General features: G+C 56.2%; 1 non-coding gene and 1 pseudogene across 1 annotated transcript in view; both read right to left on the bottom strand.

Moving 5' to 3' along the window:
• LOC122846733 overlaps positions 1 to 172 on the bottom strand; it is a 3,789-nt gene extending 3,617 nt beyond the window's left edge. The window contains exon 1 of the ribosomal RNA XR_006373279.1: positions 1 to 172. This exon is cut by the window's left edge and continues 3,617 nt beyond it. This is a non-coding gene — a ribosomal RNA (28S ribosomal RNA).
• A 554-nt stretch (positions 173 to 726) lies between these two features.
• Positions 727 to 874, bottom strand: LOC122846735 (annotated as a pseudogene).
• Positions 875 to 12,854: the final 11,980 nt, after the last annotated feature.

Raw genomic sequence — 12,854 nt, 5'->3', positions numbered from 1 at the left:
CGAGCACGCAGACAGCGGTCTTCCGTCGCCACATTTCCCGCCAGTCGCCAGGAGGATTGGCGCTGGGCTCTTCCCTCTTCGCTCGCCGCTACTGAGGAATCCTTGTTAGTTTCTTTTCCTCCGGCTTATTAATATGCTTAAATTCAGAGTCGTCTCGTCTGATCTGAGGTCGTGGCGAGTGTGGTGCGGGCGTCGGCGCGGAGGGGGGCGGCGGGAGGCGGCGGCGGAGGCGGGCGGGCCAGTTTCCGCCACGCCTCCGCGCGACCCGCCCGCTTCGCGCCGCCGCCCGCCGCGTGGCTCCCGGAGGAGGCTCACGGCAGGCTCGGAGAGGGGTGTCGGGTACCAGACGCGCCCGCGGGCCAGCGCGGAGATCCGGAACCTACCGCATACCAGTCCGTCCTCCGGGACCCGGCCGACCTTCTCCCCTTGCGGAGGGAGGCGGACCGCCACAGTTTCACCGAGGCCCGGCATGGCGGACAGCTCGAGGCGAGGTCCACGGCAGCAGCGCCCGCGCCAGCGGGGGCCTCGACCGAGCAGCGCCCCTCCCGGAGGGAGAGGAGAAGGAGGCGGGAGGAGGGCGGCGGTGAGCACGGTCCCAGGCGGGAACCGACCCGCGTCGCGCCAGGCATCCAGACGGGTCTGCACTTAGGGGGGCGAAGGCCGCGAGGGCCTGCGACTAGCCCAACCAGCGGAAGGAGGCGGGGCTCCCCTTCCGATTGATGGTAGCGACCCTCAGACAGGCGTAGCCGGGAGGAACCGGGGCGCAAGGTGCGTTCGAAGTGTCGATGATCAATGTGTCCTGCAAATCACATTAGTTCGCAGCTAGCTGCGTTCTTCATCGGCCTTGCGAGCGAGTGATCCACCGCTAAGAGTTGTCTGTTTGAGTTTTGGTTTGACAAGTTCAGAGAATGGGGGTTCGATAAAAGCCACCGACTGGCGCTCGACTCGCGGGGCGGGGCCCGCCACGAGGAGAGACATTGAACCCCGTGCCCTCTCCGGAAGAGGGAGAGTTGGGGTACCAACCGGTAGCGCGGAGGGCGACCAGGGCAGGGCCGCCCGCTCGCGCTGAGTTTGAGGTTCGAGGCGGGGCGGCACCGTCGATGTCGCCGTGCGCTCGGTGCCGTCAGCGCAACCTCAGCAGCGCTCGAAGTCCGGTCCAGCGCCGGGATCGCCGGGATCGGCAGCGGCGCTTTGGCGCAGAAAGCGGCGGCAGGCGGCACCGAAGCGCCGGCGAGTGCTCGGCCCCAGACTAAGAGGTGGAGCAGTCCAGCGGCACCGACCGCCGCAAGGAAGGCGGAGGGAGGGAGGGCGGCAGGCGCCTCTCCTCCTCCGCCTACAGGCGGCGGGAACCATGCGGGCGGGCACCAGGCGCGAGAGCAGACGGGCCTTGGCCTTGAGGTCAGACGGAGGCTCCCTCCCGGAGGAGGAGGAGCTCCGCCCGCCAGCGCCGAGGCCCCCCGGGCAGCCGCGGAAGGTCGGAGACGGCGAGCAGTCCCGGCCCCCTCGGCCGAGTCGAAGCCTTCTCGCGGGCGGAGGAAGGGCAGCGGGCGGACCACGCGCCGCGCTCACGGTAATGATCCTTCCGCAGGTTCACCTCACGGAAACCTTATTCTGACTTTTACTTCCTCTAGATAGTCAAGTTTGATCGTCTTCTCGGCGCTCCGCCAGAAACCGTGGCCGACCCAGGCGGGGCCGATCCGAGGACCTCACTAAGCCATCAATCGGTAGTAGCGGCCAGGCGGTGTGTACAAGGGCAGGGACTTAATCAGCGAGCTTGTGACCCGGCGCTTACTGGGAATTCCTCGTTGATGGGAAACAATTGCAATCCCCAATCCCTATCACGAGTGGGGTTCAGCGGGTTACCAGCGCCTCTCGGTGAAGGGTAGACACCTGCGCTGATCCGCTCAGTGTGGCGGCGTGCAGCCCCGGACATCTAAGGGCATCACAGACCTGTTATTGCTCAATCTCGTGTGGCTGAGCGCCACTTGTCCCTCTAAGAAGTTGGGCGCCCGGCCGCCAGGGGGCAGCGTAACTAGATTAGCATGCGGAGTCTAGTTACGTTATCGAATTAACCAGACAAATCGCTCCACCAACTAAACGGCCATGCACCACCACCCACAGAATCGAGAAAGAGCCATCAATCTGTCAATCCTTTCCGTGTCCGGGCGGGTGAGGTTTCCCGTGTTGAGTCAAATTAAGCCGCGAGCTCCACTCCTGGTGGTGCCCTTCCGTCAATTCCTTTAAGTTTCAGCTTTGCAACCATACTCCCCGGAACCCAAAGACTTTGGTTTCCCGGACGCTGCCAGCGGGTCATGGGAATAACGCCGCCCGGATCGCTAGTCGGCATCGTTTATGGTCGGAACTTCTGACGGTATCTGATCGTCTTGAACCTCCGACTTTTCGTTCTTGATTAATGAAAACATTCTTGGCAAATGCTTTTAGCTTTCGTCCGTCTTGCGCCGGTCCAAAATTTCACCTCTAAGCGGCGCAATCTGAATACCCCGGCCGTCCCTCTTAATCATGGCCCCGGTTCAGAGAAAACCCACAAAATAGAACCGGAGTCCTATTCCATTATTCTAGCCTGCGGTATTCAGGCGGGGGCCTGCTTTGAACACTCTAATTTTTTCAAAATGCGCTTGAGCCCGGCAAGACACTCAGCTAAGAGCATCGAGGCGCCGAGAGGCAGGGGCTGGGACAGGCGGTGGCTCGCCTCATGGCGGACCGTCAGCTCGATCCGAGATCAACTCTGAGCTTTTTAACTGCAGCAACTTTAAGATCGCTATTGGAGCTGGAATTACGCGGCTGCTGGCACCAGACTTGCCCTCAATGGATCCTCGTTAAAGTTTAAAGTGTACTCATTCCAATTACAGGGCCTCGAAAGAGTCCTGTATTGTTATTCGTCACTACCTCCCGAGTCGGGAGTGGGTAATTCTTGCGCCTGCTGCCTTCCTTGGATGTGGTAGCCGTTTCTCAGGCTCCCTCTCCGAATCGAACCCTGATTCCCGTTACCCGTGGTCACCATGGTAGGCACGTGGCGTACCATCGAAGTTGATAGGGCAGACATTGAATGAGGCGTCGCCGCCACGGAGGAGCCAGCGATCGGCCCCAGGTTATCTAGAGTCACCAGCGGGCAGGCGGGCCCCGTGAAGAGCCGCACCCGCATGGGTTTTGGGTCTGATAAATGCCGCATCGGCCGGCCCGCCCGAGGAAGGGCGGTCAGCCTTCGTTTGCATGTATTAGCTCTAGAATTGCCACAGTTATCCAAAGTAGCGGAAGGCGATCAAAGGAACCATAACTGATTTAATGAGCCATTCGCGGTTTCACTGTACCACCCGTGTGTACTTAGACTTGCATGGCTTAATCTTTGAGACAAGCATATGCTACTGGCAGGATCAACCAGGTAGACCCCCAGGCGGCGTCGTGCGTCGCCGCTGCGGATCAGGTTGCCCGGCAGGTACACAGTGTGCCCTGTCGTCGGGGAAACCCTCAGCTGCTGCAGCTTTCCACCGCCCTGAGCCGGGAACCGAAGATCACAAGGGCATGAGAAAAAGCGTGACATCCTGGCGGCGGCGCTTCATGGGGCGGGGCCAGGCACTCTGACCTGGCCGGCCCGAGCTTTGCCGTGCTGCGGTGGATGACCGCTAGGAAGGCAGGCGTCTCGGTCTCGCTGCCGAGAGTTCGACCGCGGGCGGGGGCGTTGAGCAGGCCCTCGGAGAGGTCCTGGAAACGCGTGCGCCGGGCCTGGAAGCGAGCCCATAAAGCTGGATGAACCGTCCATCGAGCGCCAACACAGAGTGTCGGGGCGAAGGGGCCATCCATGGCGGGCCACGAGTGCTGATCGGTCAGGGTGCTAGTTTGGTGCTTGTACAGAGGCAGGCGTCGGAGCTCAGACCTCCAGGGGGGGCAGCGGCGATGGAAGCCGCTCACAGTGCGCCCTCGTCGGCCTGAGACCGGCCCGTCTTCACTCTGGCTTCCACGCATCCGAGCTCAAAACAGAACCAGGGCACCCCTCGTCCCTTCAGAAGGGCGGGAAGGCGCACGGATCGGCCAGAGCCCGTCACTTTCTTCCCGGCGAAGCAGAGAACCGTGCGAGATTCCGGGAAAAGCGGCGAAAATGCTGGAAAAGGCCGTTGAAGCGCTGATAAGAGTCATAATAGAGACCCTGGAAATGTACGAAAAATGGCAAAGTGTCGAAGGACTTTGTCATTTTCGCTCATCCTCTTTCTGAACTCTCCCTACAATCCTGCCGGTGGGATTTTTTTTACATATCCGAAATCCTATTGGTCCGCGCGGGTGAGCGGCGACGAGCTACTGCAGAAAACTCGCGGGACTTCCAGCCTTCTCCGGCTTCTGTGAGCGGCTTAAAAATGTTTCAACTGCACGGGGCTGCTCTCTGGATCGCAGGCTATCGGGCATGGTCGATTTTGACCGATCAACCTGCATTTTCGACCGTTTTGGACGCGGTTCTGGGGCGGGACACTTCCGGGATTTTCCTGCCCCTGCGGCGTCCCGGCGGAAGCGACCGCACCGGCTTACTCCTCGGAGCCTAAGCTTTTCGGCAATATAAAGCATTCCCGGGGGAAACGCATTGTTAAAGATGTTTATGGAAGTCGAAAAATCAGCGGAGCCTCGCGGAGCGCGCATCCGGGGACCCCGAGCCGCTGCGGACTCGTTCTGAGCTGCGTGGACCCCTCGGTCCGAAATTCAAGTTCGTCCGGGAACCGCGGGGATAATTTTGCCGTGATCAGCGCATTTTCTGGCTTTATTGATCCTATTTTAGCTCCGCTGGAACGCCGGAAAGCGGATTTTAAACCGTTTTAAGGAAATACGGTTTTAGATTTTTAATTCGGCCTGCGGCGTCCCCGAGCGGAAAGAACGGCACCGGGCTACTCCTCGGAGTCCGAGCTTTCCGGGGATATATAGGTTTCCCGGGGGGAATGCATTTTTAAACACTTTTATGGAGATCGAAAATGTCCGGAAACACCGGCAATCCCGTATCCGCTACTCCCGCGTCCCGTGAACACCGCACAGCGCAACGAACGGCACCGGCACACTGCTCACGGTCTAAGCTTTCCGGCAATATATAGGTTTCCCGGGGGAAATGCATTTTTGAATCAAATTCGACCCCTGGAGGCCTCCACACTTTGCTATTCTGTAGAAATTCAACCATAGAACCAGGCCTGCAAGTGAAGGGCTGCAGCAATTAATTAATACCCTGAAAACAGCGCATGGAAAGGGGCTGGAAAAATCAAACCTGACCCCTAAAGACTTCCAGGAATCATTATTCTGTTAAAAATCACACACAGAGACCCGCAATTAATTAAGCAAGCCCGAAATAAAGCGCTGTCACGGCGGCTGGGAGCAGTGCTTTTCTCCGTCCACAAGATGGAGCCACAGATAACCAGACCGGGAGCTTAAATTCAGAAAAAATTAATAAATACCCGGAAAATAGTGCCTGGAATGAGGCTAGAAAAATCTAATATGACCCCTTGACACATCCAGGAATCCTTATTCTGTTAAAAATCACCCGTACAACCAGGCCTGGAGGTCAAAGGGGGCTTTCATTAATTAATACCCGGAAAACAGGGCATGGAAAGGGGCTGGATAAATCAAACCCGACCCCTGGAGACATCCAGGAATCCTTATTCTGTTAAAAATCACCCGTACAACCAGGCCTGGAGGTCATAGGGGCTTTCATTAATTAATACCGGAAAACAGGGCATGGAAAGGGGCTGGATAAATCAAACCCGACCCCTGGAGACATCCAGGAATCCTTATTCTGTTAAAAATCACCCGTACAACCAGGCCTGGAGGTCAAAGGGGGCTTTCATTAATTAATACCCGGAAAACAGGGCATGGAAAGGGGCTGGATAAATCAAACCCGACCCCTGGAGACATCCAGGAATCCTTATTCTGTTAAAAATCACCCGTACAACCAGGCCTGGAGGTCAAAGGGGGCTTTCATTAATTAATACCCGGAAAACAGGGCATGGAAAGGGGCTGGATAAATCAAACCCGACCCCTGGAGACATCCAGGAATCCTTATTCTGTTAAAAATCACCCGTACAACCAGGCCTGGAGGTCAAAGGGGGCTTTCATTAATTAATACCCGGAAAACAGGGCATGGAAAGGGGCTGGATAAATCAAACCCGACCCCTGGAGACATCCAGGAATCCTTATTCTGTTAAAAATCCGGCCCCGGAGCTCCAAAGGGGACAAAATTAAATTAATACGCCCAAAACAGAGCACTGAAACCCGCAAGGCGCAGTAATTTTTTTCGCCCACAAGATGGAGCCACAGACCGCCAGACCGGGAGCTTAAATCAATAAATACCCTGAAAATAGTGCCTGGAAAGAGGCTGGAAGATTCAAACTTGACCCCTGCAGACATCCAGGAATCCTTATTCTGTCAAAAATCACACTGACAACCAGGCCTGGAGGTCAGAGGCCACCACACTTGACATTTACCCTGAAAATAGTGCCTGGAAAGAGGCTGGAAGATTCAAACTTGACCCCTGCAGACCTCCAGGAATGCTTATTCTGTCAAAAATCACACTGACAACCAGGCCTGGAGGTCAGAGGCCACCACACTTGACATTTACCCTGAAAATAGTGCCTGGAAAGAGGCTGGAAGATTCAAACTTGACCCCTGCAGACCTCCAGGAATGCTTATTCTGTCAAAAATCACACTGACAACCAGGCCTGGAGGTCAGAGGCCACCACACTTGACATTTACCCTGAAAATAGTGCCTGGAAAGAGGCTGGAAGATTCAAACTTGACCCCTGCAGACCTCCAGGAATGCTTATTCTGTCAAAAATCACACTGACAACCAGGCCTGGAGGTCAGAGGCCACCACACTTGACATTTACCCTGAAAATAGTGCCTGGAAAGAGGCTGGAAGATTCAAACCTGACCCCTGCAGACCTCCAGGAATGCTTATTCTGTCAAAAATCACACTGACAACCAGGCCTGGAGGTCAGAGGCCACCACAATTAATACATACCCTGAAAATAGTGCATGGAAAGGGGCTGGAAAAATCAAACCTGACCCCTGCAGACATCCAGGAATCCTTATTCTGTTAAAAATCACACTTGGAACCAGGCCTGGAGGTCAGAGGCCACCACAATTAATATATACCCTGAAAATAGTGCATGGAAAGGGGCTGGAAAAATCAAACCTGACCCCTGCAGACATCCAGGAATCCTTATTCTGTTAAAAATCACACTTGGAACCAGGCCTGGAGGTCAGAGGCCACCACAATTAATATATACCCTGAAAATAGTGCATGGAAAGGGGCTGGAAAAATCAAACCTGACCCCTGCAGACATCCAGGAATCCTTATTTTGTTAAAAATCACACTGAGAACCAGGCCTGGAGGTCAGAGGCCACCACAATTAATATTTACCCTGAAAATAGTGCCTGGAAAGAGGCTGGAATATTCAAACCTGACCCCTGCAGACATCCAGGAATCCTTATTCTGTCAAAAATCACACTGACAACCAGCTGGGGGGAGATTTCTTTATTGCATGCCCACTCAAGGAAGCCACAAGCAGGCCTCATTCAGCACAAACACTCACCTGCACACCTCCAGGAATCCTTATTCTGTCAAAAATCCCGCCCCGGAGCTCCAGGGGGGACAAAATTACACCAATACGCCCAAAACAAAGCACTGAAACCCGCAAGGCGCAGTACTTTTTTTCGCCCACAAGATGGAGCCAAGGACAGCGGATGAAACCTCCGTGGGCCACTCTCACCAGCCAATACGCCCGGAATGCAGCTTTAAAACAGCAAACAGTCATGGAAACGTGCCCTGCAAACCTCCGGAGGTCTTTGTGCAATTTCAGAACAAACTCACATCTCAAGCCCACACAGAGCCAAGCTGCCCGGCCACACATTTCAAACGAGCTCCCACAAACGCATGGAGACCCACAAACAACCACACGCACCTCTCGGTCCCTTGTACCCACACTTAAGCACCCCTCCGCGGACTACACCGACCAATGCGCCCCCCCTGGAAGCTCGTGCCCCTGGTAGGGCAAGCGATCTTTAAAGTTTTTTTTTCGTGGCCCTGGGAGGGCAAGCAATATTTCTCAGCCCTCCTTTTGCTCCAAGTGCCTGGGATCTTTAAAGTTTTTTTCGTGCCCTGGAGGCAAGCAATATAGCTTTTTTTCCCACCTCCCATTTTGCTCTAAGTGTCAGAGCTGCTGTTGAGGTTCTGAGTGTGTTTTTTTCGTGCCCCTGGTAGGGTCACGATCCAGAAGGCGGGGGCGTGGACGGTCCAGAGAAGGCCGCAGCCGGACCGGGGGTCCCTGGAGAGACCCCCGGTCCGGCCACGACCGTCACCGGACCATCCACGCCCCCTCCCACAGGGGGGGAAGCGCTGACCGTAATCGGATACTCACCTACGGATCCACTCACCTGCTCGAACCGGAGCTCCAGCCAGCCAGCCAGCCAGCCAGCCAGCCAGCCAGAGACTCAATCGCTCACCTGCATAAATGCATCCATCCATCCATCCATCCATCCATCCGTACTCTGACACCCACGGAACCAAATACACGGTGCCCGCCTTTCCGCCCAATCGGTTCCGGGCGGCGACCGCCACATGTGAAGCGGCGGACTTCCGTCCGAGGGCAGCAAGGCCCCACGGGCGAGGGCGAAAATTAACCCCTAACCCCCATTCAGGGTGACCCCCAAAAACTTGTACAATTGGGAGCATTTTAGGGCGGCGCCCAGGCGCGCCGAGGTCCCCGGGCCGGGGACGGCTCTGGCATCGGGGCCCCGTGAGTTCGCGTGACCCGCCCGGATTTCAGGAGCAGCGCTTCGCCCGGCCCGGCAAAAGTCGGGCTTTCGCCCGGATCCCCAAATCGGTCAGGGCAGATCAGGGCGCCGATGCATCGTCCGCTGCCGCCAGATGGCGTGTTATCGCCGGTATACATTTACACGGGGATATGCCATTCGGTGCATCAGGGGCCCCGTTATGGCGCGTCTCAGTCGGTCTCCGGTTTTGCCCTGGCATCAAAATGGAACGTGGGGCCTGCCATTCCGGTGTCAAGCTCGACGAAATATGCCACCCGTCAAAATGCGCTCGCCAAACATGTCATCAAAACGGTATCAAATAAGCGGGGAGGGTACAGGCGGGCGTCAGACTCATACAAATTGTCATCTCGGTATCAAAATCGACGGGGACCGTGCCAGACGGGCGTCAAACTCAACGGGAGATGTCATCCCGGTATCGAAATCGACGGGAATCTGCCACCCGGGCGTCAAACTCGTCCAGCATGTCATCTCGGTATCAAAATCAACGGGGAACGTGCCAGACGGGCGTCAAACTCATTGAAACTGTCATCTCGGTATCACAATCGACGGGGACAGTGCCACCCGGGCGTCAAACTCTACGGGATATGTCATCTCGGTATCAAAATCGACGGGAATCTGCCACCCGGGCGTCAAAATCGTCGAACATGTCATCCCGGTATCAAAATCAACGAGGACTTGCCATCCCGGCATCAACTTCAAGGTAAGTCACACTTTGTCGTTTTTTTCCTCTCCGCACACAGGACCTGTCATTTCGGTATCAACATCGACGGGGACCGTGCAAGATGGGCGTCAAACTCATAGAAACTGTCATTTCGGTATCAAAATCGACGGGGACCGTGCAAGATGGGCGTCAAACTCATAGAAACTGTCATTTCGGTATCAAAATCGACGGGGACCGTGCAAGATGGGCGTCAAACTCATAGAAACTGTCATTTCGGTATCAAAATCAACCGGACCTGCCATACTGGTATCAATGTAAAGGTAAGTCACACTTTGTCGGTTTGTCTCCACAGGAACTGTCATTTCGGTATAAAAGTCAACGGGGACTTGCAATACCGGTATCAATGTCAAGGTAAGTCTCACGCGCGCGCACACGCACGCGCACATGCACGCGCACGCACGCACGCGCACACGCACGCGCACGCAGGCATGCGCACACATAGGCACATGCACGCGCACGCGCGCGCACATGCACGCGCACGCGCACCCCCAGGAGGGATCCACGCAAGCCGCCATGCCAACCCCGATAGCCCCAACCTACCATCCACTCGTGTTTTGCCTTACGGGACACTTCACTCGTATACCTGTATGGCAGGCTTCAAAGAGTTTGCGAGTCTGAAACATTGTTGCATTGTGATTCCAGTGGTCCACTGGTTAAGGAATCTTGCTGTCACCCAGGCATGTGGGGTTCGAATCCATACGGCTACTGTGTAGTCACACTATTGCTTTAGAACGGTGGATGCCATCCGGGAAGGGAGTTAGGGTCTCCCTTATTGCAACGAATCAGGGGAGCGCCATTGAGGAGAACCCATCCCTATTCCCGAATGACAGCTAGCTGCTTGCAGCTAGCTGTCATCCGGGAAGGGAGTTAGGGTCTCCCTTATTGCAGCGAATCAGGGGAGGGCCATTGAGGAGAACCCATCCCTATTCCCGAATGACAGCTAGCTGCTTGCAGCTAGCTGTCATCCGGGAAGGGAGTTAGGGTCTCCCTTATTGCAACGAATCAGGGGAGCGCCATTGAGGAGAACCCATCCCTATTCCCGAATGACAGCTTGCTGCTTGCAGCTAGCTGTCATCAGGGAATGGAGTTAGGGTCTCCTTATTGCAGCGAATCAGGGAGCGCCATTGAGGAGACCCATCCCTATTCCCGAATGACAGCTAGCTGCTTGCAGCTAGCTGTCATCCGGAAGGGAGTTAGGTCTCCTTATTGCAGCGAATCAGGGAGGGCCATTGAGGAGAACCCATCCCTATTCGAATGACAGCTAGCTGCTTGCAGCTAGCTGTCATCAGGAAGGGAGTTAGGTCTCCCTTATTGCAGCGAATCAGGGAGGGCCATTGAGGAGAACCCATCCCTATTCGAATGACAGCTAGCTGCTTGCAGCTAGCTGTCATCAAAGGATCTCCCATTGCAGCAATCAGAGGGCCATTGAGGAGAACCCATCCCTATTCCCGGATGACAGCTAGCTGCTTGCAGCTAGCTGTCATCCGGGAGTTAGGGTCTCCCTTATTGCAGCGAATCAGGGGAGGGCCATTGAGGAGAGCCCATCCCTATTCCCGGATGGCAGCTTGCTTCCAGCCAGTATCAAACTCAATGGGACCTACAAGACATAAGTGCTATCAGGCCAATATTGATGTGTGTGTGTGTGTGTGGCTACATCCACTCGTATGGCAAACCTGTTCCGACCATATGGCAAGATCACAACCCCAGGAGGGCTCCAGGAAGCCCGCAGTGCATCCCCCCATAGCCCTAACCCAACATCCACTCGTATGGCACACCTCTGCCGACCAAATGGCAAGATGCCAACCCCACGAGGGATCCGGGAAGCCCCCAGTGCATCCCCCCCATTGCCCTAACCCAACATCCACTCGTATGGCAAACCTCTTCCGACCAAATGGCAAGATGCCAACCCCACGAGGGATCCGGGAAGCCCGCAACAGACTCCGGGCAAGCCGCAGTGCATCCCCCCCATTGCCCTAACCTACCCTAACCCAACATCCACTCGTATGGCACACATCCTCCCACCATATGGCAACATCACAACCCCAGGAGGGATCCGGGAAGCCCGCAGTGCATCCCCCCATAGCCCTAACCTACCCTAACCCAACATCCACTCGTATGGCACACCCCTCCGACCATATGGCAACATCACAACCCCAGGAGGGATCCGGGAAGCCCGCAGTGCATCCCCCCATAGCCCTAACCTACCCTAACCCAACATCCACTCGTATGGCACACATCCTCCCACCATATGGCAACATCACAACCCCAGGAGGGATCCGGGAAGCCATAGTGCATCCCCCATAGCCTAACCTACCCTAACCCAACATCCACTCGTATGGCACACCTCTGCCGACCAAATGGCAAGATCACAACCCCAGGAGGGATCCGGGAAGCCCGCAGTGCATCCCCCCATAGCCCTAACCTACCCTAACCCAACATCCACTCGTATGGCAAACCTCTTCCCACCATATGGCAACATCACAACCCCAGGAGGGCTCCGGGAAGCCTGCAGTGCATCCCCCATTGCCCTAACCTACCCTAACCCAACATCCACTCGTATGGCAAACCTCTTCCGACCATATGGCACGATCACACCCCCACGAGGGATCCGGGAAGCCCGCAGTGCATCCCCCATTGCCCTAACCTACCCTAACCCAACATCCACTCGTATGGCACACCTCTTCCGACCATATGGCAACATCACAACCCCAGGAGGGATCCGGGAAGCCCGCAGTGCATCCCCCCATAGCCCTAACCTACCCTAACCCAACATCCACTCGTATGGCACACCTCTGCCGACCAAATGGCAAGATCACAACCCCACGAGGGATCCGGGAAGCCCGCAGTGCATCCCCCCATAGCCCTAACCCAACATCCACTCGTATGGCACACCTCTTCCCACCATATGGCACGCTCACACCCCCAGGAGGGATCCAGGAAGCCCCCAGTGCCAGACCCCAGTGCCAGACCCCAGTGCCAGACCCCAGTGCCAGCAGCCGTGCAAGCGGCCGGGCATCCCCCCCATAGCCCTAACCTACCCTAACCTACCTTACCCCCGTATGGCACGCCCCTCCGACGATATGGCACACTTAAGCACCCCTCCGCGGACTAGACCCTCCAGGCGCGCGCCCCGGAAGTTCGTGCCCCTGGTAAGGTGCCACGTAGGTATCAAAATCGCTTGCAATATCGGTATCAAGGTCAATGTAAGTCACACTTGGTCACATTTCACCATGGGGCTTGCCATCCGCTCGTATGGCAAACCTCTTCCCACCATATGGCAAGATCACACCCCCAGGAGGGATCCGGGAAGCCCGCA

Source organism: Gambusia affinis, linkage group LG16, assembly GCF_019740435.1.
Source record: "Gambusia affinis linkage group LG16, SWU_Gaff_1.0, whole genome shotgun sequence".
Lineage (NCBI taxonomy): Eukaryota > Metazoa > Chordata > Actinopteri > Cyprinodontiformes > Poeciliidae > Gambusia > Gambusia affinis.
The sequence above is the reverse complement of the archived record's forward strand: the minus strand, read 5'-3'. Positions and strand labels throughout refer to the sequence as shown.